The 27,704-nt window shown below is 43.4% G+C and overlaps 1 long non-coding RNA gene across 1 annotated transcript in view; it reads left to right on the top strand.

The window, feature by feature from the left end:
- The first annotated feature begins 379 nt into the window (after window positions 1–379).
- Window positions 380–27,704, top strand: part of LOC142852769 (uncharacterized) — a 51,007-nt gene continuing 23,682 nt past the window's right edge. Inside the window, exon 1 of the long non-coding RNA XR_012910985.1 lies at window positions 380–391. This is a non-coding gene — a long non-coding RNA (uncharacterized LOC142852769). The remainder of the gene's footprint in view (window positions 392–27,704) is intronic.

The following is a 27,704-nucleotide window of genomic DNA, read 5'->3' on the forward strand; positions in this document are numbered from 1 at the left end:
GTCAACGCGAAAAGCAGTGTCTATTGTAGAAGAGGAAGAAGAAAATCCAGTATGAGGCATCTCATACATATTTACATGTACATATTTCACGCTCCACATTTCCTGATGGTTAGCTTCCAGTTCTCTTGGATGCTCTGTGTGTGCCTCTCCTTGGAGATTTTGCTTGTTTTCTGAAATGGGTTTCTACTTCAAGCTACCTTAGTCAATGGCTGTTCAGTTCTCGTCTGTGTTATCTATTTGTATGTGTTATCTATCTATTATCTATTAACTTAAATGTGTTATTTATCTACTAGCTCATTGTCGATTGATCGGTAAATTAACTTACTTATTTATTTTGCAGTACCCAGGCTTGAACCATGAGCCTTATACCTGCTGGACAAGAACTCTACTGGTGAGCTACATTTCCAGCCCTGCTGATTTTTTTTTTTCTGAGACAACTATTGTTTCCTGATTTTTAAAAAAATACATTGCTCATTCAAAACAGTGTGTGTGGAAATGTGTGTGGGAGGGTCAGAGGACAACTTACAGGGATCCATCCTTTCTTTCGCTGTGTGGATTGTGAGGACTGAACAGGTTCTCAGACTTGGTCACGAACACCTTTACCCTCTCCACCTTCTGCCAGCCCTAGACCAATTTTTCTAAGTAACATTTCCTGAGCAGCCTGAGAACCAAAATGTTTCAGAATACTCAGGCAAGGTGTTCACGAGTTGTTTTTGGCAAGGAAGGGTCACCACCAGCAGCAGAATGCCTAAGGTCACAAGATTTCATTGTGCCAAAGCACGAAAGGACAACGACTTCAGTTTCAATATCCAGTTGGTTTTTGCTTGCAATCCTAAAAGTGGGCAAGACTTCATTCTACCAGGCTGGCTGTGTTCCCAAGAGCCAGTGAAGGGCCAAAGGCAGCAGAATCCAGACACAAGCAGTCCGTCCCCGTTTCAGGTATTTTACGTTGACTAAAGCAGACGGAGTTCCTTGTCCGGCAGATCAGGAAATCAGGGCACTTGCTATGAGTTTCTTGGGTCTGAAAGCTGGCCTGTTTCAGAATCCAGTTTTATAGCATGTCAGTTAATAGAGGGAACTTTCACATGGGTTGGCCTCAGCTGCTGGAGCCGCCAAGTAGGAGGTGAGTTCAAACAATGGCCTTCCAATAACTTTTTTTAGTGGCCTTCTCCCCAACCCCCAACCCATTCAATTGTTTGGATTACCAGGTGTTGACTATCTCCACTCTCCATGCTGGAGTCTTGCTTTGAAATTCCTGTTCTCACTCACCTGATAAGGACTTGTATACAGTCACCTGAGAAACAGCCCGTGTTTGGGTTCATGCTCTTCAAAGCGCCTGTGTATTTACTCTCCAGAAATAAACTGAGAAAGTACCCCTTTAAGACAGAACACCAGGAAGGCTCGAAACCTTCAGGCAGTTTCCAAGGGAGAGTAACTTCTTTGTTGTGCTTGTTGACACTTCTGTTTTCAAGGTTAATTACGCATTTCGTTAATTGGTTTAATTAGTTAATTGGTTTGCTGAACCTTCCCGGCAGGGAGAATTCAAATGCAAATTCACACGTGGCCGCAGGATTCTTCTGCCTGTCTAAGTTTACAGCGGGAAGCACACTGAGTAAGTTAGGGAGCTTGTTTGGGAGGGGGTTACTGCTTGTTCTCTGGGTGTTACTGTTTCTCCTCATACTTCCTACTTCAGAGCAAAGGATGGCTACTTTGTTGCAAGCAGGTTGCTGTGAATGGCAGGTCCCAGAAACAGGAGATAGAGGTGTAGAACCTCCTTAGATCACGGTGAGAAGTGGCTTCAGGAACTCCAGCCTGGAGAAGTCAGAACTCTCTGCAGAGGAGACACCAAGTTCTCAACCCTTCACTGAACAAGCAACTATGTGTTAACATTTTTCTGAATTATTAGTGAGTTTGCTCTAGACAGCTGGTGGAAGCAGAGGAAGCAGAAAAGTAAATTGAAAACACTGATGGGCTTTCTACAATTCTGGCTTGATTTCATAAATTATGTCTCATTCTTTCCGATTTCAATATGCCAAGGATTGATTTCTTATTTTATTTTATTTTATCAGTGCTAGATGTATTGTTGACATAACTGGTTTGACTTCTGAGGATCACAGTTTGGAGATAGACGACTCTGGGTTCCCTTCTGAGGGACCAGCTACTATGTTATAAGAGTTAATAAGAAGCCTGATAATAGGCCAATCAGTTTATAATCAATGTAGACCTCTGTGCGATTCTTTGAGACTGAACAGCTGTGGTACTGGTGGGACGGAAACCTCAGCCAACAGGTCTGTTAGAACAAAATATCTTGTTTTATTCCTCCATGTCAAATGCCTTCTTCACAGCGGTATTTTATGTGGGTTAGAAACATACAGGCCAGCCAGGTGGTGGTGGCGCATACCTTTAATCCCAGCATTTGTGAGGCAGAGACAGGTGGATCTCTGTGAATTTGAGGCCAGCTTCATCTTCAGAGTGAGTTCCAGGACAGTCGGAGCTATACCGAGAAACAAACAAACAAAAAATCCCCAAAACAACAACAACCCCTCCCCAAAACCAAACATAAAACACACACACACATGCATGCATGCACACACACACACACACACACACACGTCTGGAAATGGAGAGCTCAGTCTTCAGTTCTGGTTTAATCAGCTCTGTGATTTAAGACCCTTTACTACACTCAGCTTCAAGCTTATTTTTACCCACACCTAAACTAAAATAAAACAAAACAGAAGTCAAAAAGCTTCATAAGCTCTGTCTCCCTTTCAGACGAAGACTGTTCTGAAAACCTTCAGACTCCAGGTTGAAGTGGAAGGTGGCTTTCAGCACTGGAGCACTCCAGTCAGAAGTCACGTCTTTGCAGTTTGCATACATGTTAATCCCCACCCCACCCCTGCAGACACAGTTTGCATACATGTAAACCCCAACCTCACCCCTGCGGACACAGTTTGCATACATGTAAATCCCAACCTCACCTCTGCAGACACAGGTTGCAACCCTCACTCCACCCCTGCAGACACAGTTTGCATATGTGTCTACCCTCACCTCACCCCTGCAGACACAGTTTGCATACGTGTCTACCCTCACCTCACCCCTGCAGACACCGTCTCATTTTGTGAACTTCAGCTCCCGTTACTGGTCTGTCTCCAATTCCCCCAGCAGGCTCTACGTGACAAATAAGCCTCTCCAAACAGATCTGGAGCCTGGCTCACAGCATTTATTGAAAACCCATTATGCCCTATTTATTCGCTCTGCAATCAGAGCCTCTGCTGTTTCTGATACACTAATGGGAAAGTTTTGGCCAAAGAGGAGTCGATTTCAGCTCTGTCCTGTCTCATGGTATCGAGCACTCATCCACACCTGAAACTTTTGTCCTCTCGAAGCTATAGCCCTTAACCTTAAGGAAGAGTGGAGACTGTGATTGTGTCTCGGGAAGGGTAGGTGCTGATTTTATGAGCTCGGGACTCTGGTTAGTCTGTTTTCAAAGGGCTGGCAAACCAGCCGAAGCATGTAGTTTGTCTTTGAAATGCTCTGCGAACAGCACACTGACTAAAACACTGAGAAGTGCCAGCAATTCTGCGGGGAAGCAGTCTTCCACCTTTGCCTGGCAGAGCTACTTCCTTTCCCATCTAAGAGCTGCCCAACAGCTCTCATCAAAGCAGCTTAAAAAGATGTGGAACTGTGGATTTGATGGAAAAGGTATGTGAGTGCTTCCTTGTCCAGAGGTCCTGGAGAAAGCAGACAGGGTTTTATTTTATTTTTTTTTTTTAAGGAGCGACAATTTGCCAGAGATCAGTAATTCCTGGAAGTGAAACCTCTTGAAGTTTCTTCTTCTATTCTTGCTGTATTGAACTGTGCCTTGGCATGTAGTAGGTTGTGAATAAATAATGGGGGGAGTAGTGAGCTGTGGCTTTGAGCCCCAAGTCAGGTCCTCGATCCAGCCAACAGAGCTCTGTTTATCCTGTGTCTTAGAAATGGCAGGGGCTTGTCTCCCCAGCAAAGACTGCAGGCCCCAAAAGGATGTGGCTATGTGGGTCTTGCTTAAAACCAGCACCTATACTTAGGTGATAACAGATTTTTGTTGAATGAATGAATATATAAGTGAATGAATGAATTCAGATGATCTAGGAGTATCTTTATTTGTTTGTTTGTTTTCTGTTTTTTTGAGACAGGGTTTCTTGGTGTAGTTTTGGAGCCTGGCACTACTTCTGCAGACCAGGCTGGCCTCCAACTCCCAGATATCCGCCTGCCTCTGCCTCCCAAGTGCTGGGATTAAAGGCGTGCGCCACCACACCTGGTTAGGAGTATCTTCTCATGTAAGTAAAGATGAAGAAGGAAGCATGCTTGCTGTATGGCTAGAGTGTGAAAAGAACCCAAGCTTGTTTTTAAGGAATTTATAAGCTTCATGGGAGAAAAAACACATTCAGATAACCCATCCTTCGTTCTGCCAAAGGATCTTGATATCCAGATGCCATTTGCCTTTTGCCTCTCAGAAGTAGCTGGGTTCTCAGAACTGTAGTGTTCCTTCTTAGGGATGGGTATTGATCACTAAGGATCACAAGGGAACTTTACAGAGTGGTGAACAGCTCTAAACCTTGTTTTGGGTGGTGGTTGAAGATTATCAAACCTTCCCGAGTGACCGAGACCGGTATATTTCATGATCTTTACCTGGGCCTCGATTGTTGAATAACACCTATTTTATTTTAACATCACTGCTTCCTTTTAATCTCGATTGAGCCTGACCCAGTCTTAGAGCCCTGTGAGCTCTACGGCACACCGGTACTGACACAGGATACAGACAAAAGCTAGTAAATAAACTCAACTCTACTGTTGAGTTACCTGAGTGGACAAAATAAATATTATTGCTCCATAAAAAAAATTACACTTGCACTTGGCTTCAAGTTCTGGGCTTTGCCAGGGATCTGAGGCACAGACCACTGTCTGAAGGCCACAGTCATCCACAGCGGGACTCCAGAGATCACTGAGCCCTGTCTGCTTCATGTATGTATGACCGGCTTTTCCCCAGCACATAGACTCTAATTCCAACCTTTGATCCCTCACGCTTTGCCTGAATAAACCCTGACTTGTTACTGTGTTCTGTAGGTCCCTATAAAATGGCGCAGTACTGGCCTGTGGCGGAGACTACATAAAATAACCTGTACAAATCCTTTTTATTCCTAATCTTCCATACTTCCTTTCCATTTTCAAGCTCTTGGCATGGGTATTCATGAGTGCATTAGGTAATGGATCAGCATTTTAAATATGGATTTCTCTTTGTGAGAGTTGATAACCCTATTTAAGCAGAGTTTCACAAATTCCCTGAAATTCCTTTTTAACATCCTCAGGAAACTTTGGATCTAGCAAGAAGGGAAATCATAGAAAAATGTCAAAATACAAGGATACCACAAAAAAAAATCAGATGCTGTTTTTTTTTTTAAAGAAAATATATGTATGACAAGGTACAAATCTTTCAACTTCTAGTAGATTTTCCATTATAGCAGGCGAATCCTCTCATTTTGATGTGGCTACTTAGGAATCTTTCAAAATAAAAAAGATTACAATTTTGCAATGTTAATGTGAAATTCTGTGAAAAAAAAAAACCAATTACTCTCAATAGGTGTCACGTTACCTATTGGAGAAAGTTTTGATAACCCTAATATGGGCCTCTTGTCTGGTTCATCAGACGACCTCGAAGGCATCACACTACTGAGAATCTTATATTTACAGGGGTCAAATGAAGGGTCCACTTGAACTAAGGAGGTATTTATAATGGTGCCTCGTCCCTTCAGAAGCCCCCTTTCTTCGGCTGTGCCCTATTATGTGTCCATCAGACCATGGATTGTAACCTGGGCAACAGTTCCCAAGAGGACTAGCCAGGCAAGCTTAGGCAACAATGATAGAGAAAAAGAGGAGCCCAACTCATGTGCAAATCAAATAGAAGGTTTTGTGGACTTTATGGAGGAAAAACAAGCAGTCCAGAATAGAGTGATGGATGTATCCAGTGCCCTGGCTTCCATCTTGTATGCCCTAGGACTTGCCAAGAAGCAATCAGAATAGAAGTTAAGCTCTATGCGTATGCTTTCCCTGTACATCCGCCGGTAGGGTGGCAGCTGCCAATCTTTCCCCTGCCCCTGCACTATGATCTACTTCATGCATTAGTTGAGGCTGATGGAGGCCTCCGCATTCCCGCAGTATGTGGTTCCATGGATGCTGGCTTTCAAGTCAGCAGAGACACAAGAGGCGCTGAGAAAGAGCTCTCTGCACACAGGGCCACACAAAGCACACACACATGCAGCAGATCCCCCCTGAAGTCGGGCCAAGCTGGGAAACAAACCCTGACATTTCTCACTTAGGCAGGGCTGAACTTGACGAGATGCTTGAGGGTTTCCTTGGAAATATCGGACATCAGAATTCTGTTCTTTCTGAGCCCATCTCTCAGGCTCTGTGCCTCGAAAGTCAGGCAGTTATTCTGAAAACGTGACATCCTCTCGATGTGGGTGTGGGCTCTCTATTTAGTGTTGAGCATAGACTAAACAGGTAGGGAGAAAACTGAGAAAGCATTCTGCATTTCCATCAAGACCTGATACTTGCTGCGCTGTCCACAGCACAAATTGATGATCTTGAGGAGTTCTTATCCAAACACCTTAATATATTCATCATATGTCACAGTAGAGAAATAGTCTTTGACAAGGAGCTGGATCAGAGTCACATGGTACCAGATTAGGGCCTCAGAGCCCGGACTCTTGTATCTCAATCTCAGGTCTTTGTACAGACCCCTGCTTTTGCTTTTAGCAGCTGTACATTTTAACATAATCAGGCTTCCTTCTGGCAATCCTAGACCATCTGAATACCCGTGTTAACTTATCCCGGAGAAGGTGAGGGTGGAGTTTGAAGCGAACCTGAAGCTGTCCCCGCCCATCCCTACTGGGCCTCCGGCTCCAGTTGGCTTCTTGGTTTCCTCTTCTCCAAGAGGCCTATGCAGGTCATTTGTTACAGCGTTCTCACAAAACTGACTATAGGTCAAGGGCCTGTTAATTCGAGTTCCTTTCTAACTAAATATTTTATTTAGAGAGATTCTCTTGTATCCCCGGCTGTTCTCCAGCTCACCACATAATCAAGGATGACCTTGAACCTCTGACCCTTCTTCCTCCACTTTGTCAGCATTGAGAATACAGGCTGGCCCACCACACCTGATTCACTCAGGGCTGAGGATTAAACTCACGGCTAAAAGAGAACTTTGTGGGCACGTCACTGGCAGAGCTTTGTCTACGGAACTGATTGGATTGTTGGTTGTACTTTATAGATTGCAACAATTATTTTCTTCTTTTAATGTTCTCTAACTATCACAAAAGACCAGTTTATTTATAGTTCATTATTTATCAAAAACTTCCCACTTTTTAAAAAATTTTATTTTTCTCTCAAACATTACCTCCCAGCTGTCCTTTTCCCTCTCTCTACTCCTCCCAGGCCCTCCTCCCAACTCCTCTGTCCCTCGGATCAACTCCTCCTTTCTTTTAAAAAGAAGAAAGAAAAGGAACAGGCTTCCCAGGGCTATCCACAGAACAAGACACAAGACTAGGCACACACACTCATATCAAGGCTGCATGAGGCAACCAGGAATAGGAGGAAAAGGAACTCAAGTATAGGTAAAAAAAAGTCAGAGACACCCCACACCCCCAAGATTATGAGTCCCAAAAGAGCATCAGGCTACACAGCCATAATGTATATATTCAGAGGACTTAGATCAGACCCATAGAGGATTTGTGTTTGTCACAATTGAATTGTTTTCAACCCTCTTTCACTAATTCCATCAGGAAACGCTGGGTTTTAGCCAAGTTTGGTAACACATATTTGTCAGTTTCTTTAATCGTCTCTTATATATTTTTCCTCTTCTTAAAACAGGGTTTCTCTGTATATCCTAGGCTCTCTTGAAATTCACTTTGTAGACCAGGATGACCTTGAACTCACATAGATCCACCTGCCTCTGCCTCTCCAGTGCTAGGATTAAAGGCCTGTGCCACCACTGCTGGACTGTAACACACCATTGTAATGCCAGCAAGTTGGGAAGAGTTGGGAAACTGAGGCGGAAGAATCAAGAGACTTTAAGGCCATCTTGTACCACACAATGAATTCAAGATTTCATGGGATCCTGTCTCAAATACAAAGTTATGAGAGCGAGCGATAGAGAGAGAGAGAGAGAGAGAGAGAGAGAGAGAGAGAGAGAGAGAGAGAGAGAGAGAGGTGATATTGATGGAAAAAAATTCTAGGTGATCTTGGTTTTATCTGTCCAAATTTTGCAAAACTTCAGTAGAACTGAGGAAAGGTGTGTATGTCGGGCAAGGAATCCGAAAGCTGGTGGCGGCTTGTGGCGGCTGTGGTGCTGTGCATAGCGTTCTTGGCTGTCATATGTAATACAATCATAGAAGACGGGGACCTGAGCTTAAGGAGTGGCATGTGTGGAGATGGAGCCCTGGGCAGGATGGAGAACCCACAGGCAAAAGCTGAAAACCAAAACCCAGAAGTGTGCTGTAGGGTCTCCAACGCTAGCGCTTTCTTGTTAGCCTTCTAGAAATGACTTCCAGACATTCCTGTTTGTTTTTTATATAGTCTATAGATTGTTTTGCTATGGAGACTATAGTCAAGCATGGCCTTGGACTTCTGATCCTCCTCTTCTACCTCTTAAGTGTTGGGCACAGGTGTGCATCTCCATGCCCAGTGTTCTATGTTACTGGAGATGGAACCCAGGGCTGCATAGACGCTAGGCAGCAAATTGCTGCCATCTCCAACTCCCAAACCTTCTTTCTTTTCTTAAAACCAGGTCGCATCTCGGGGGGAGCATGAGTCTTTTTCCCTAAGGATGACAATAAAATGCATAGAAGCCACTAACCAGAGATGGTGCGGGAGTAGAGATAGACTAAGGAAAATTCATTCTGTAGCCTGACAGCATTACCTTAAATAATAAATAAGGAGCCAAAGTCGGCAGAACTCTTACTGAACTGCATAATAGGAGGAGCTATATATATATTAATAGCAAAACTGACAGAAATAAAGATGATGCTTGGCTCTACTTCATCTACTGACTGGGAAAAGAAATCGTGCACATGCTTTTAAAGGGTGCCTAGTTTCCATCGCTGCCGACGCCAAACCTAAAAGGAAAAAAAATCAACTCTAAATTATAAATGAGAGTGTGACCAACCAATTTCACATTTTACAAACTGTATAGTCAGCCAAGTATTAGTGGTGGCAAGATACCCAGTGCTTGGTTTTCAATTCATTTTTCCTTCCTTGTAAAATGTAAAGTTCAAATCAAGGATTGCACTGGTTTATTTCACCGAGACTAAAAGACGCCCTCTTGCGGCCAGTTCAGAAATTACAAACTGCATTTATCAGGTCCTTCGAGAGGCGAGTTTTCTCTAGGCTCACACTAACTTCAATACTGATTTCTCATCAGTGTTTTACCATTTGGAAAAGAAAAAAGCAAAGTAATTTTTCACAAGTGTCCTGAAAGGATTGACTACCTCCGAGAAGCGTAAGCTGTGTAAGCTGCAGTTTTAATAAAAGGCAACCAGTTAGCCCTATGTGTGTGTTTCTAACGGTCCGTTTCTGTGGGTTCTGAAATTACATGCTGTGTCATCACACCGGCAGAATACTGCTTGGCTCCTGAAGGCTCTGGCACACACGCTGTGGACCTAAAAGCAGAGGAGTCCTGTAGCTGGAGCCGAGGGCTATCAGACCTGAGATGCTTTGGTTTTGAGAAAGTCCATCTTTTTTCCCCCTACACTTCGGTGTTGATCCTAAATTCATAGGCAGACATAACATGGTAGAAAGAGAGAACTAACTCCTGCAAGCTGTCCCATAACCTCTACACTTATGCTGCCGCAGATACATACCTCCCATTAATAACTTTTAACAAAAAAACATAAATTGCTGTGTCTTGCATAAGCTGAGCACCCATGTGCCATTGAGATATACTCCAGGCCTGGTAAAATGAACTCATAGCCACTTCTCTTTTACTCTTTAAACTCTGATTAATAGAAGACACAAACTTAGTGATGTCGTTTCGGTTGTTTCTGTGCTATGACGATTTCCATTAAGGAAACAGAAGTCAGGGTGGCCACGCTGCTTCCTCAGCCTCATTCTGTAGCCCTGTGTGAGAGCCAAGGCGATCCTACTGAAGCTGGTGCTCACTCCAGGCACTCCTGACTGGTTCTATGCCACTGTCATCGTCTTAGTCTGTTTTATGCTAATATAACAAAATACCCAAGACTGAGTATTTTACCAGGGACAAAATTTATCCTCTCGGTTTTGCCATTTACAAAGTCTAAAATCAAGGGGCCAGCAAATTAGGGCCTGTTTTCTCGCATCTAGGGTGATTGCTTGGTTGTGACATCCCCCAAGAAGGAAAGTGGGCGTGGCTTCTATGGCAGGAGAGCACAAGCAAAATGAACTCCCACAAACCCTCTTTTATTAGTAGCATTGCTCCATCATAGAACAGGTTCGAAAGGACTCTGTTGGCATAAGACAAACAGCTCCATTAGGCCCCCATTTCAAGATCATTGCACAGGGGACTAATGTGTCCTTTCAACAGGTCCTTTGGACAGGGCAAAGACACACAAAAGCTACGAAAGCGGTCATGACTTGGTGTTGGAACTTGTAGAGCCAGAGAGAGATTTCAGGCCTCTTGCATGAAATGATGCAGACACTGTTGGGTAATGGGGTCCATTTTCAGGAGTCAGGAATGCTTTTCACTGTGTCTCTTGGATGACTTTGTTGACTGATATCCTCTAGGACTGACTTACTCCCTCCCTTCGTCCCTCTGTCCCTCCGTCTTACCCTCCCTCCCCCCTTTTTCATTTAGAACAGATATGCTTCAACTATCTTCCACATACTTTCCCCCCAGATCATTTGTCAGTCATGAAAGCATCCCCTAGAAGTTGTGCTTTTAAAACCATTTCAGAATGTGTATTATGTGTTATAGCTATCACTAATCACCATCACTAATGGTAGCTAATATAATCAGTATTGTTCTAAATGCTATCCCAAGAAAACCATCATTTAATTCTTTCTGCAACCCAGTGAGATAACTATTAGCCAGGTCCTATCCCGAGATGAGTGCTTGGTATGCAAAATGATGTGTCATGGATGATACCATCCAACCCTTGCAGCAGCCCAGTGAGGTTCATATTAACAGAGAAGTTCTATATAATGCCCAAGATGTCAGGCAGCATAGGTACAAGGAAGAATTATAGCCTTCGACATCCAGCTCTTGAATTCTTGCTATTGAGCCATAATTCTGCTTGCTGCTTCCATGTATGGCACCTCTGTTCACACTGGCAGTTTATTAAAAGATTTAGTGTCTATATTCTATTCTAAAACTCGCCTCTGTAAATCCCACAAAGTAGAACCATTTACAAACCCTTAGAATGCGTGCCTGGGGACCGTGGGTGTTCCTTCTATTCAAGTCAGAGTGTATCCTCCCAGACGAGGATGTTTGTGTCTACATCCTCCAGGACAATAGCAGAGCAGTTGCTACCTGATTCCTAAGTCTGAAAGCTTCATCAGGCTTACGCAATGGACATGATAACTGAAAGCAAATTGTGCGCGCATGTGTGTGTGTGTGTGTGTATGCATGCATGTGTGTGAATAGTTGACATTTATGACCCACAATCAGTGCAAAAGTCTTGGTACCTTAGCTACATTCTGGGTTGATTGAGTATTAGATGGAGGCAGCCATTGCCACTGCAGGGACATTTTCTGTATGGCTCCATATACGTTTTTCGGAAATACCCTTTTGGCTCCTGCTCAACTTAGCCCTCATAGAATGAAAGCAGCCATCGACTGTATGTGATTGAACGGGTATGGGGATGTTCCAGTAAGTCTTAGAGGTCTATAATTAGTCTATTCCTGTTCTAGGACAACACCTTTCTTCTACAGTTAGAGAAAGAGGACTTTAACTGAGCGAGCAAGCTCAAGGATGAACTTTAGACTTCCATACTCTTAGAATTTCTCTTTGCTATATTCTGCCAATTCTCATTCAGTTTCCTTCTTTCACCTCTTCTAAAAATGATAAAAATCCCAAACCCTCAGAAAGATGTAAAGAGCACTGGGCAGTGATGGTGCACACCTTTGATCCCAACATTTGGGAGGTAGAGGCTGGCAGATCTCTCGGAGTTTGAGGTCAGTCTGGTCCACAGATTGAGTTCTAGGTTACATGGTGGGACCCTGTGTCTAAAATCACGAGGGGGGAGGAAGGGAGGGAGGAAGGGAGGGAGAGAGGGAGGGAGAGAGGGGGAGAGAGGGAGGGAGAGAGAGAGAAAGAGAGGGAGAGAATTACTAAAGGTAAGGAAAAATCCAATAATACTGAGTCTTTTGGTGGATCCCCACCTTTTTACCCCTCTTCCTCAAGTGAGTCTTCTACTGACTTTGCCGTCCACCATGCCCTTGTTGGTCTTCATCGTTTATGATGTGTGTGCATGTCTCCTGAGACAGTGAGCGATGCAATTTACCTATTTTTTTTTTTTTTGATTTTCGAGACAGGGTTTCTCCGTAGCTTTTGGTTCCTGTCCTGGAACTAGCTCCTATAGACCAGGCTGGCCTCGAACTCACAGAGATCCGCCTGCCTCTGCCTTCCGAGTGCTGGGATTAAAGGGGTGCGCCACCACCGTCTGGCAATTTATCTATTTTAAAATATGAAAGTTATACTGTATCATGCTCCCTTCATAATTCTCTTACAATGAAAAAAATCAAAGCAAAAATAAAATATTTTCCCATTGAAAGAAGTGAAGACTTAAATTGTGATTAACAAGGAGATGAACAAGGAACAGTAGAAAAATGATCCACCTTATGTTGTGGGTTATGAAGGAATTATTTATGAAAACTGCTATACTGTACCACAGTATACTGTAATAGGGTTAGATTAGATCATGAGGGTGGAGTTTTCATAGCAGGACTCACGCCATTATGAGAGGAGACTGGGGAGAATCCTGGCCATGTGGAGATACTACAGGAAAACCAGACTCCCATTTACGCCTCAAATAAAGCACCCACGTGAGACTTCATATCTATCCAGTTCACAGAACTGGGAGACAGAGAAGTCCGATTTAATGCCGTCTAGCTTCTGGTGCTTTTGTTACCGTGGCGGAGGCTGACAAAGGCAGGTGCTGCTCGCAGCAATCCACAGAGACTGAGAAGTCAACATGGCGTTCAAGAGAGAACCTAGAGGCCCAGCATCGATCCCACGGCAGGTGTCACCACTCACACACGCACAGGTCGGGCAAGTTCCCACAGTTCTCCAAGTAAGCTCTTCACTGTAACGTGCAGAAAAGGGAGGGCAACCAAGTGAGGCGGTTGTGAGCTGTGCTCACAGAGCAACCAAGCTAGACACCGCGGTTAGCCCTGCTGATGTTTGGATTGTTCCAAGGGGTAAAATTCACGGACATAGTGACTTGCATGGGTGGACTGTAAGCCAAGTGAGCATTCTTCAGAGACATGGTTCTGTGGGCATAATCAAAAAGAAAACCCAGCTTGAGCCCGAGAAGCCTGCATTGTCAAAGAGACTTGTTCCTTCCCGTGTTTGTCTGACAAGTGTGACACTTAGCAGAAATGTCACCAGTAAATACATTTTTTGGGGGTCTATTTCTGCTGTTAAATTGAGGCAGGGAAGCCAGAGACACAACAGGTATTTGAAAGAACGGCAGTTCCGTGATAAAAGTGTCCGGGTTGGGGGATACTATCTGAGAGAAACGCAGGCTCCGGGAGGTTTATGAAGCATCTTTAAGAAAATGAGAAGACCTGGTGTGGGCAATGTATGCCAGGTTTTCATCAGTTTCGTGGAAGATCAAATTATTGGATGTGGGCTTGAATTACAGAGGAGGGATCTCACACTCGAAGTCAGTTTTCAGTGCAGTAGCTACAGATGGTCCCAGGGGGGGTCTCAGGGAGGAGCTGGCATCCAGAGGGACCAATGACAGCAAAACCGATCCCATGGAGAGGCTTACCATGATCGCTGGTGGGCCAGTAGGTTGGTTAGTCTTTAGATGTAATTTTAGGAAGAGAATGTAAGAAAGGCACAGGATTTTCTAGTTTTCAGTGTAATCGAAATCAACCAGCCTTCGTTGCGGATACTACATTTGCTTATCCACTCCTTGATTCAAGGATCTTCTCCCTGCTCTGACTCCTTGGCTCTACGACCGGCCTGAACTTCTGCTCCACTCCATCTGCCCTGGATACTGGAGACTGTCAGGCCTGTCTTCCCTTCATTCTGTTATGTCCCCTTGGGACTCATTCTCATATGTCACTCAAGATGCTTGACTCCACCCTCTGTCCTCATATTAGCTAATGAAATTTGATTCTCCTTTCATAAGCATTCCTACTCCTAAGACTTTGGAGTCAGGTAATGCCCCGGTTGAGTGTGTGTTCACCCCCCCTCCCGTTCGTAACAGCATTTAGGCTTCCCCAACAAGTGCATCTGAGGTGAATTTTCTGCCTATGAAAGTGTATGCACACAACTTACCACTTTGGAAATATATATACATGGAAGTTCATCCTGAAACTGTACCACTTTTAAATATACCACAATATGGTATTATATGGGTTGCATGAGGACTTCCCTAGCAACCACAGACCAGTTAAAACTGGACCTTTTCTCTGTTTTGTACAGCTAAGAATAGTATGTGGATTTTGAAACATTTGGAAACACTTTTAACTTTAGGGCCAAATCCCCTAATTCTGCTATATGGATTAGTTTATAGTAGAAATTAGGGGAAAGGCATAGAAAGAGCTACAAGGGCGAATGCCCCTTCTCACTTCTGGGAAGAAATTAATATGTCTAATGTGGGAATTCCCACTTAAGGGAATTATGCAATCCTCACACTAAGTATTAATTGCATTTTGTAAGTGATTTTCTAAGACTCGTGTCTTAAGTATACGTGGATGGGTTTCTCTGGTGGTTTCAATGAGAATGCCCCAGAGGCTTCATATATTTGGATGCTTAGTCCTCAGTTGGCCATTTTTTTTTAAGTGCGGGACAGATTAGGGGTGTGGCTTTTTTGGGAAGACTTGTGTCACTGGGGGTGGCCTTTGAGGTTTCAAAAGTCCATGCCATTCCCGATTAGCTATTCTCTCTATCTCATGGTTGTTCTTTCAATATGTAAGCTCTCAGTCACTACTCCGAGGCCATGCCTGCCTGTTGCCATGCCCCTGGCCATGATCATGGACTGAAACTGTAAACCCCGAATAGACTATTTCTTCTGTAAGATGCCCTGGTCATGGTGTCTCTTCACAACAGTGGAAAACTAGCTAAGACAGCATGTTTGTATGTGTGTGTGTAAGTATCATGACAGAGGATGTACAGACATTTCATTCTTTCCATGTGGCTCAGGGAACTTTCCAGGGACCAGGGTCTGAGACACAATGGCCACGCATTCTCTTCCCATATTCTATACACTGTTACCTCCCACAAGCACCAATGTCTAGCGATGATAACATCTTGAACTTAAGACACATTCGCTAAAGAGCCATCGGGTTCCAGGTTCCAGGATGCAAAGGAAAGGTCCCACACACCTGGGACCAACTCACTTATTGACTCCCGCAATTGTGAGCTAAAGGAGGAATTATCATTTGATGCCTTGTGCATTGATATAAACAGCAAAACTACTGAGGGGTGGTAACTATCCTTAATCTACTTCCTTTTTAACTCATTTCTTTGGTTAGATTAGAAAAATCTTTTGGCGCAATTGTGTAAATTTTCTTTTTTTATAATTTGGATTCAAAACATATTAACTTTTAAATTATTGCAATTACAAGGCTCATAGATAGAGTTGACTTTTGCTGTTCTTTTAGTTTGTTATCCTTGGAACTATGCTTAGTTATTTTTAAAAAATTTGTATTTTTAAGAGCCCAAAGCAAAAGAGCTACAAAGCAAACCCTCTTAGTTAGGCATTATGACAGCTGGTTTTTGATGTCTTTTCATCAAAAGATACATTTCAAATGCAGGAAAAAAATTAAACCCACAAGAAAAAAAAGAAATGTACTCTATCCTATCAACCTTCACCCACTACCTGCCTAAGCCTGTCACTCCGAGATGGTGAAATGTTTAAAACTGAAAGTAGCTTCTCATCCAGCCAACAGAAAACTCCCCAAGCGTTGTCAATGCTCGTTGGGACAGTGCGACCAGAACGTGCTTTAGGACATCGGTTATCCTGTGTTAGCGTGGGAAGGTCTGCATCCTCCGACAGATATTGGTGAGATGGACAAGAGCCACACTTGGTTTATGTCAGCGGTTCTCAGTCTTCCTGATGCCGTGGCCTTTGCTCCAGTTCCTCATGGTGTGGTGACACCAACCATAAGATTATTTTCATTGCTATTTCGTAACTGTAACTTCGCTACCGTTATGAATAAAAATGTAAAATTTTTATCTGCTGATGGTCTTAGACAACCCCTGTGAAAGAGTCCTTCGAGGCCCAGAGGGGCCGCGGCCCACACATTGAGAACCACTGGTTTGTACACTGTATAATGCATACATAGTTAGGGATATTAGTAGTGTATTTTCCTAGCAACATGTACAAAAGCTGTTATGAACAGAAGGAAAACAAATTTAAGAATGAGATTTTCTCAGAAAACACACACACACACACACACACACACACACACTCACACATACACACCAGCAAGCTGCTTTTAAGCAGCTAAACGCAAAAACTGATCCTGCCCTTGGCTAGCCACGGTTTTACAAAGTGCCAGCTGCTCTCTCTGGATCTTTGCAATGGAAAGCACCCCCCCCCCCGGCCTTAGGAAAGCAGACTGTCTGCCTCTAAAGCCCGCTTTTCATCTCTATTAAATCTAGAAGCAAAAATGAAGAATATGTCACTTTCCTTTTGAAGTTGACAACAGTTTGTTTTGGCAAGTGCAGAGAGTATTTTCTCATAGATAGTATTAATGTCACAGGAAGACGAAATGGAAGGAGATGCGTGTTGAAATGCCACTCTCGTCGGAGAAAACCAGTTTCCCAAGAAACACACAAAATCTGCACGTGTTCTATTTCATATTAATGTAGCATGGACAATAACCGTGAGAGTGGGTATATGCAGGCATGCCACTTTAATGAATAAATAATAGATAAAAGTCTTCCATCAGAAAAACTTGCTCACCCTGCCATTTCAGTGGCGGAGCAGAGCAATATCTTCTAGCGAATTAGAGGTTCGGGCAACAGTGTCCACCGGTGTGATCTGCAGAATAGCAGCCAGTTATTTCTGAGGTCCTTGTTGCCCCTTATTTTGTCCTGTGGTGGGTGTTACACTAATCAGAATTTAACCTTATTCTTTTCAAAACATGAGTTGTGACTGACGATTTCTTACTAAACCCGAGACCTAGGCACTCGATAGATTGATAACCCTCTCTTCAAAATAAGGCCTCTTTAGCGATACCAGAAAGGATGTGAGCCACACAACTGAGTGTAAGCAAAATGACAGTTCTTCTGGTAGACTGGTGTCCTGTGCTTCTGGCTAATGGCTGCTTTCTACGTAAACATGGACATTCTATGTAAAGGTCACTCGTTCAAAGTAGTGAGTATCTGCTGTAGGTTTAGACGTCAGTTTCTCGGTGTTTAGAGATGAAGGTCCACTTGTAACAGAGCCTGTGACCTATGACCTTATTGTTCACGCTCTGCCACGTGCATTTCCTCAAAATCAGTCATGCTTAGAGATTGCCTTCGTCATGTTGGAGCTCAAAAAATGTCGTTAGAGATTTCAGAGAAATAAGTCCCTGCCTTTCTGCTCCTTCGTCTCTTCCTTTCTCATCTTTCCCCCCAAGGCAAGCCAGAAATGTGAACTCTTCCTCCCCTGGTAAACAGAACCATAGAAATCAGAATTCCATCACTCTCCCTCCCCCTTGCTTTTCTCAAAGCCTTGTCCTGGCCTTTCCTTTCTTGGAGGTAGCAGCAAAGAAACCCCCTGTTTTATATGACTCCTATTACAGAAAGGTTTGTCTAAGCCTCAGGGGAGAGGACGTTGCACTGAGAGGCTGGAAAGAGTCAGCGGATAAGCCTTGCTGGCTTCCCTCTTCAGTCTACCTGACTGTTTCTGTCCCATCCTGTCTATGTGCTACTGGCTGTCCTTTCCTGAGTTAAGGCATGAACTTTGACAAGTCCCTCTGCTCTACAGGAAGATGCCAGTGATGTGCAAAGGTGTAATTGAATAAGCACATTCCATCACCTCTGCGTACCTGGCTTCCTGCAAGGCAAGTTGGACATACCTATTCAGTCATGGTTCCTCCCTTTCCTGACTCTGTATCCTCTTGAGGAAGAGGTCAGTGATCTTTCCTTATTGGGACCTACAGAGACTGCAGTCTGTGTGGGACCCGGCTGTGGGCAATGAGCCTACAAATCTGAAGGGTTTGGGAAGCAGTCGAGTGACTTAGGTGGTAGGCTTTAAAAAAAAAAAAAGATTTCCTCGTTGTTTTTATGTATGTGTGCTTACATGAGTTTGTGAAGGAGCCTGTGGAAGTCTGAAGATAGTGTTGCCCTGTAACTGAAGTGACAAGTAGTTTTGAGCCACCATGTAGGCTCTTTGCAGTAAGCCCTCTTAAGATGGCTGAGCCATCTCTCCAGTCCTAAGACAGATTTTTGATAGGAAGGAATTAATTCTGTTATTACAATGATTCATGTTGAGAGCATTTTTTAGAGTTTTCTCTGGGCTCTTGGGACCCACAGGCACAAGGGAAGTTCCTTTTTGGTAAGAAGAACAGGATCTTCCAATCCAGTATTCCTTTTCAATCTGTCTACATTTTCCCTATTTTAGCCTTCCCTTGGTCTTTAGCCACAAGAACATGCAAGCAATTATGAAGTCACCCCTGGCTGGACACCAGTGAGGGAAGGAGTACATCTCTGTACAACAAGAAAATCCAACAAATATGACTATAAGTTTGACTATTATAGATGATTATCTGTTAACCTATATTTCTTAATTATACATTACATTTTTAAATGAGCTGCACAAACACAGTACGTTAATCAAGATCAGAAATACATACACACAGTATAACAAAATTGACCTTAAATTTGTATCAATAAACCAAGATTTATACCATTGCAAATATCTATAGCATATCCCTCTTTAAATGTAAGCAAACATTTATAAGCATTCATTTAGGGAATTTAGGTGTAGTTCTCTCCAAACTACTTCCTACTTTTTGTTGGGCAAAATATTTTGGGAGGTGTTCATGGTGACCTTTTAGGGGGCTCTTGGTCCATCAAACCACATTAGCCTGGAATGAAGCTACAGATTCTCATCTTCCGTGGAAACAAAAGGAGAACCTCTTTTCAAAAGAAACATATCCTTAAACCTAAATTTTGGAATCAAGATACATTTAAAACATATAGTTTGGTTTAGTTTAGCATCCCATACAATGAAATGTTTCTCTGTACTTAGTTCCTTCACAGTCAAAAAAATTTAAAGAAAACACAACAATATACATATTATTATATGGACATATTATATGGATAATATACATAATCCAGATTCTCTCTGGGTATTTTCCATCTTTATGTGTCTTATTTTTCTTACTTTATTACCTTTTCTACAAGATTACTCTGTCTCTTTAAAGACTTTGTTTTATTTTTTTTTAAAACATTTACTTCTTTTTATAACTATAGTCTTTTTCTCTGCCAAGCCTACGTGCATTTATCCAAAACTCTGATTCATTTAGAGGTCTTTTTTTTTTTTAAATCTGAATCTGTCTTTATTGCGTAGCTGTAATCCTTTTCTGATTAGATGTGCTTCTCAAAAAGTTAAATGACTTTACTATGACTAAGGCTGCTTTGTCTTTTGGCTCCGCCCAATCCAACATGTCAGAGGAGGCCCATTCATTGCTCTGAGAGCCATTCTGTCCACCCCAGATCCAGGGTCAGGCCACAACAGGTCTGTATTGCCAGTAAGCAAGTTGTAGCACTCTGCTTACAAACCCCATTTAAATGCTCCATAGCCAGACCTCCAGAAAGAGTCAGAGTTCATGCTGGCAGCACCCCCAGAAATTCACTATTTCAAAATCATGTGGATTTTTTTTTTCCACGACTGCTGAATCAGTAAGACTTCTCTTAAAGGAGCTGCAGCATACCACTAGCAAGCAAAGCCCATTTGGGGAAAAAAATGTGGCTAAACTTTGTTTTTTAGTGTCTAGAATTCCTTCAGAGCCTTCTCAGGTTTCATGTGGGCTTAACTGGCACATTTTGGAGCACCAATTTGTTATAGGTGGCCACTTCTTTGTTTCCAGCTGCTCAGTCCTGAAACAATCACTCAGAAACCATATTAATTGTAACACTGTTTGGCCAATAGCTTAAGTATATTTCTGGCTAACTCATAAATTAACCCATCTCCATTAATCTGTGTATTGCCATAATGACGGAGGAAGGTCATTGGTTAAATAAAAAGAAACTGCTTGGTCCTCATTGGTTAGAAGATAGGTGGGAGGAGTAAACAGAACAGAACGCTGGGAGGAAGAGGAAGTGAGGTCAGACTCGACAGCTCTCCTCTCCGGAGCAGACGCCTCAGAGAGACGCCATGCTCCCCGCTCCAGGGAAGATGCACGCTATGAAGCTCTGACCCAGGATGGACTTAGGCTAGAATCTTCCCGGTAAGACCGGTGCTATACAGATGATAAGAAATGGGCTAGTCCAGGTGCGAGAGTTAGCCTAGAAGAGGCTAGGTAGAAATGAGCCAAGCAGTGTTTAAATGAATACAGTTTGTGTGTTGTTATTTCGGGGCAAAAGCTAGCCGAGCAGGCGGCTGGGGTGTTGGGGATGCAGCCCCGCCGCTGCTCTTTATTACTACACCATAAGACTGTAATTCACTGGGTAAAGTTCCGACATCTGTCTCCGGCGGGGCTACATGGCTTCTCCTTGACTGAGCCTTCTTTCTCCCAGAATACAGCTTAGTTTTTCCTACCCAGCTAAGTTCTACCTTGCTATAGGCCAAAGCAGTTTCTTTATTCGTTTACCAATAAAATCAATACATAGACAGAAGGACCTCCCACACCAGTGTGTGACAGGAAGTCTTATTTGTTTGTAGAGATAACCTTTTCCAAGAATTCACCCATTCTTTTAGTCCTGGTGGGTGAGTTCTTCTCCAGGGAGACATTCTACTTCACTTCTACTGGCCACCTACCTTGTTAGTATCTGCCACCAAACTTTTTATTGCCTCATCTTTCTGTTTTGGTATTGACTTTAGGAAAGATGAGGATAGAAACACCTGGTTTGGGGGGCTTTCAAAGAATTAGCATGAGACCTCCCTACTTCATTTAAGAACAGGATGTAATTTAAATTTTTCTAGCTATGCTTATTTCTTAACTGCCTTTTGTGAATTGGGCAATTTTATATTTGGTTTTATTTTGTCATCTTGCCCCCAGAGTTGAATGTTTGTATTTGGCCCAGACACATTCAGAGTTTAATTTTCCTTTTTACTTAGATATATTTTTCTAACCTATGGTGAGAACTGAACGACATAAGTAATAACAGAAGTCCTCTGAATCTGGTCTTCTGGAGAAAAACAAAAACAAAAAAATTCACACCTGGCTTGCATTTCATGAGGATTCCATATGCGTTAACATTATTCTCTGGATCCCTAGCAGGCTTTCAAACACACACACACACACACACACACACACATACACACACATACACACCCCACACACACACCCCCCACACACATATATTGACATTTTCTGGAGGGAAGTTAGTAAGCGAGAGCTTTAATTTTTTTTTGTTCATTATGCACTGTATCAACAACCACAGCCAACTTGCAATTCTTTATTGTACTTAGATCTTGAATAATATTTATTTTCTCTCCACCCCAGGTCTATTCTAATTCTACAGCTTGCTGTCCTCAGAGCCTAGGAATGTGTTATCCTTTGCCATTTCTCTCAAAGGCCTTGTCTTCATAGACATTTGCAGGATTACTAGCTCACTTCTTTTTGTAAAAATAGAACCATGTGACATTACAGTAATTTAGACCACACTTAAATGTTAAAGCTGAGAAAGTCTGGTTTCTCTTCTTCTTCCTCTTTAAATTACAGTTCATTTGTTTTCCAAGCAACCTGAAGAGAACACACGTAGATAGCGTGAGTTTTTGAGCGGGGCTTTGGTAGGTGTCCGGCTACAGTACTGGACCTTCTTCTCTTAGATGTCATAAAGTAGACGCATTTTCCTCAGATCAGGCGAAGTTCTATTTGGAATTAAGACTAGGTATCAGTGATGGAGTAAGCATGACTAGGCTTCTCATCAAAGGTATTCCAGTCCCTGTGTCTATGAATCATTTGTATGTGTGAGGCCTCATGCCCTAATTCTTAGTTTGGAAAATGTGGTCCCTGAATTAGTTTTCTAGGTTTGTTATTACCAAATACCACACACTGGAGTCTTAAGAAATTAACATTAATTTTCTCATAGTTGCAGATGCCTTAAGCCTAAGATCAAATATGTCAGTAAGACTGGTCTCTTCCAAGACAGCCCTCCTTGCCTTATGGATTCCCATCTTCTTCTGTAGCCTTACATGGGTTTTTACCTGTATATATACATGCTTCTTTCCTAGCCTCCTCTTCTGGTGAGAACACCAGTCACAGCAGATTAGAGTCCAGCCTGAGGCTGCATTACACTGAATTCCTTCTTTAAAAGCCTGACCTCCAAATATAGAACCTGTCCACTGTAGAGGCATCCAGTTCCGTCCATAACACTATACATATGCATGTAGGTATATAGCTCTGTTTTTTTTTTTGTGCATGTGTGAGTATTAACCTCTGGTTTGTCCTTGGGTCTACACTTCAGGTCATCTAGGTGTGTTAGCTTTCTATTACTGTAGCAAAACATCTGAGACAATCAGTCTATAAAGAGAAAGGATTAGTGTTCGCTTACAATTCTGGAGGTTCCAACTGTGATTTGTTGTTTGGTCCATTGATAAAGTCCTACATTGCTATGGGGTTGTGTGTCAGCACGTCATGAGCCAGGAGGCAAAGATACAGAGTGGAACCAAGCCCCCCTCACAGTCCTCCCAGTGACTTAAGAGACCGCTCTCGAGGAGCCTCTGAGAGGGTTCATCATCACCTGGCTAGGAAGCAGAAATTTTTAACAATGGGCCTTTGGGGATATTGGAGATCCATACTACAGCAATGACTCCATTCAGAGTGGCCCATTAATAATAACGATGGGAACAGATATAGAGACCCACAGCTAGACATTATGCAGAGTGGGAGGCCTTTGAACACTCAGCCCCAAATGGAATGTTTCCACCAAGTTCTGCCCCTCAGAGCTCAGGGATCCCCATGAAAGAGGAGGTAGAAAGAGTGTAAGAGCCAGAGGGAATGGAGGACACCAAGAAGACAAGGTCCTCTGAACCAATTGAGCAAGGCTCACGTGAATTCATAGAGATGGAGGCGGCATGCACAGGGTTTGTGCTTATATTATGGCTTCCAGTTTAATGTTTTTACAGGATTCCTGAGTGTGTGGAAATGTGACAGCAGGGAGAGAGAGAGAGAGAGAGAGAGGGAGGGAGGGAGGGAGGGAGGGGGGGAGGGAGGGAGGGAGGGAGAGAGAGAGGGGGGGAGAGAGAGAGAGGAACTGGGCCTGGTGTGGGCTTTAGAAACCACTGACATACCTCTTCCAAGAAGGCCCCAACTTCTAGTCCTTCCCAAAGTCTTCCACTAACTGGGAACTAAGCATTCAAACATGAGCCTACAGGGGACATGCTCATTCAAATAACTTCTTAGTATTCATTAAATAATTAAAGCTAGAAGTGTAATATACTAATATCACCTCTCATTATACAGCAAGGAGGCTGCTTAACTAAAAATACCAAAGTCATGGTGCTGTCCTTGCAGCATTTGCCACGTAGAATGTCAACTAGGCAGAGATCCAGACCCAGTGGAATCACATGAGGATATGATGTCAGACGTCAGCTGTCAACAGGTTATTCCTACCCCATATGAGGTCTAGACTAGATCTGCTCAAACTTCCCAGCCAGCAGACAACAGAAGGCCAAAGCGATGGCCAAATTTTCTGTACATACCTGTCATGTTTAGTTCCTTCCGTTTTCATCTTCCAGCTTCCTCTGAACTTTGGTTCCCTACTCCGTCTTGCAGATATTCCTTTATTCTTCCCTTGGAGTCAGCCCAAATGATGACCCTTGATTATTCGTTCCTTCTGATAAAGCACGATGCACACAAGGGGCTTGGGCAAATGCCTTAGCCGTTAAGAACGCTCACTGCTCTCGCTGGTGACCCGGGTTCCATTTCCAGCATCTATGTGATAGCTCACGATGTATAATTCCAGTTCCTTGGGATCCAATGCCCTCTTCTGGCCCCTTGGGGCACTTGCATGCACACGGTACATACGAACACATGCATTACCCACACATATAAATAAATAAATAAATAAATAAATAAATAAATAAATAAATAAATAAATAAATGCAGCTGAATCAGATGAATGGGGCATGTTTTTTTCTGGAAGGTGATGACAAGGAAGGTTAAGTCACAGAGGCATAGAGAAATTAGTCTAAAGATGAGCAATGGAAACAGAGCGATGGCTCAGGTTTACAGGCCTGATGACTTGAGCTCCTTCCTTGAACCTCACAAAGTAGGGGAGAAAACTGATTCCCAAGAATTGCTCTTTGCCCTCCATGACATACCGGCACTCGTGTGTGTGTATGTGTGTGTGTGTGTGTGTGTGTGTGTGTGTGTGTGTGTGTATACACACAACATACAAAATACATAGCTCAAGAATGAAGCAATTAGCTCCCCTATTAGAGAAATTACTTGGACATTTTCATTCATTCTATTGCATTTCCCCACTGCTTTGAGAAGGATTTCTGTCCTCCCTTCCCCCTTCCTGACTCCACTGCTCCTCTCTTCCTCACTCGCTACACCCATCTAATTCTCTTTCTTGAACTAAACAGAATTCTATCTTTTGTTGGTTGCTCCCACACTCTACCCTTTACACGAGAATAAATCTATTTCTGGGAACTGATAGAGCTGGTCGGGGCAATAGTAATTTTCCTGAACTGGGTAGGCACAAGAACAAGCAAGCAAAAATGAATCATCTAAGGAAGTGATTTCCATAAAGACTGTGAATATGTAGGGAAGGTGTGATTTTGCATGGGCTGTGTCACGGGAGTAGGTTAGGTTACTCTTTACCCGGGACTCAAAGGATAAAGGAGTAGTATATACTTATCTTGAAGCAGATAGTCATGGTTTGGAGTTATATACCTTTCTGGTTTTTACAAATACAAGTTTGAGAACAAAAGTAGGTGGGTAGGAGCTGGTTTTATGGTATAAGAATACACATGTTGGGCTGGAGAGATGGCTCAGTGGTTAGGATCACTGGCTGCTCTTCCAGAGGTTCTGAGTTCAATTCCCAGCAACCACATGGTGGCTCACAACCATCTGTAATGAGATCTGGCACCCTCTTCTGACATGCGGGCATACATGGAGGCAGATTGTTGTATACGTAATAAATAAATCTTTTAAAAAAAAGAATAAACATGTTAATTGGGAATAATCATGGAGGCTAAACTTTCTCACGGAAGATAACTGGGCTTGGAATATTATTTGGAGAACCCGGAGGCTGGCAGAGCAAGCAGATATAACTACTGAAGCAAGGGATGCTGAAAGCCTAGGTTAATTGCAGCAGGGGTAGGTAGGGATTGAAGAGACTTCTCTGTGGTAGAAGGGGAAGTGGTGGTGAGTGAGTGTGGGCATGAAGGTGAGGGAGAGCTGAGCATGAGCTGGCTGCCGATGATAAACAGGGCCACAGAGTGGCTCCTGTAAAGGAAGTGTCAGGGCATATTTTGGGGATTACCTTTTGCATTCTCTTGCTGGGGCCTGCTAAAAGCTACCCGTTTACCATCTGTCCTATGACAGGACTTTCCAATTTCATATTCATGTCTTCCCCCTTTTTTTCTTCCTCCTTCTCTTCCTCTTCTCCTCCTCCTTCTCTTCTTCTTCTCTATAAACTACTGAGTCAAACTGGTGCTTCCAAAATGATTACATGCGTGGGGCCGTCCATTGGAGGCATGGGCAACCTACCAGTGACTAAACCCCTAAAGAAAAAAAAATCTCTATTATGCAGAAACCTTCTTGTAGCTTTGGAGTCTGTCCTGGAACTCGCTCTGTATACCAGGCTGGGCTCAAACTCACAGAGATCTGCCCATCTCTGTCTCCTGAGTGCTGGGTTTATAGGTGTGTACCATCAGCACTGGCCTGGTGTTTTTGTTTTTTTAGCTGGTTTCTCAGGATCAAACTCAAAATGTCCTGAGTTCAAGTCAAACAAGCACTTCACTAACTGGTCTGCTCCCTCCCTCAACAGCTGGGCTTTCTCTGGTCATGCGTATGGATGTGGATGCAAGCATGCATGTGTGCGCACCACCTGTGTGTGAAGGGCAGCGGTTCACCTCAGGTGTGTTTCCTAAGGTGCCATTCATTTCATTTTGTACGTGTGTGTGCGTGCATGGCATATACACATGTCTGTGTGCAGATGGGTGTGCACACACGTGTGAGCACATATGGAGGCCAGAAGCTGTGTCTTCCTTAATTGCTCTTTCCCGTCCTATTTTTTGATACAGTTTCTCACTGGAACTGGGGGTTTATCAATTCTACTAGGTTGGACAATGAGCTTCAGAGATCTGCCTTTTTCAAAACCCCCAGTGATGCTTTTTACACGGTTGCAGGAGCATCTAAGTCATGGTCATGAAGGTACCCATAGGAACCAAGCCCCCACCCTGTGTCTTGAAACAGGGACTCTCACTAGCCTGGGACACATCACGTAGAAGAGGGTGGCTGACCCAGGAGCCAGGGATCTGCCTGTTTCTGTGTGCCACTCTATCTGGCTTTTTATTATGTGGGTTCTGGGTACTGAACTGTGTCCTCATGTTTGAACTGCAGGCATTTTACTGGCTAAGCTCGCTGGCAACCTGTGTCTCTGTGTGTCTGTGTGTTTATCTTTATAGCCAGGCCTGAGGCTGTGTGGGCACAGACAGAAATCTGGAGTGGCCGGGGCCTTATTTCAGAGTCCAAACTGAAGGCCATAATTGCAGGACTGAGGCAGGATTTTAATTATGATCTCCTATTATTTCAGAAATGTTACTGTAGTGGCTGTTTTGAAGGGGGATCGCCCAAGTTGCAAAGGAGGCTTGCACCCCAAAAGGCAATGATGAGATAAAGAGAAAACTGAAGGCATGTGAGTTCTTTAATTTGAAGAAAAGAAAGGAAAGACGTTAACTCTGCTGAGTTTTGATACATTCCTTGAAAGTCGGGGGTACACATAGATGATTTATAAATAAACATCATCCAGGAAATGCCTGCCTCGAAGTAGTTAGTGATAAGGGCTTGTGGTCCAAGAAGGGTTGAGTTCACGGGTGTCTCAGAGGATGCATTGCAGGCAGGCCAGATGGAGGCTGTTGGACCTCACAGTGACGGGGGAGAGGACTCTAAGCAGTAGCAGTCTGAGGCAGGTGGGAATGACATTTGGGAAGGAGGCAGTGGAAGAGTTCATGAGTGAGGGACTGTAAGTGAATCTTTGATAGAGCCCTTACCCCTTCATAAAAAACACAATGTTCTATACGTTCACAAAGAGGCCATTTTTTTTCTGCTATTGTAATATACTTCACCTGGCTGGGGTGTCCTTCCTGCCCTGTGTATGAGTATGTGATTAAGATTCAGTATTTCAT

The sequence above is a fragment of the Microtus pennsylvanicus genome, chromosome 6, assembly GCF_037038515.1.
Source record: "Microtus pennsylvanicus isolate mMicPen1 chromosome 6, mMicPen1.hap1, whole genome shotgun sequence".
Classification (NCBI taxonomy): Eukaryota; Metazoa; Chordata; class Mammalia; order Rodentia; family Cricetidae; genus Microtus; species Microtus pennsylvanicus.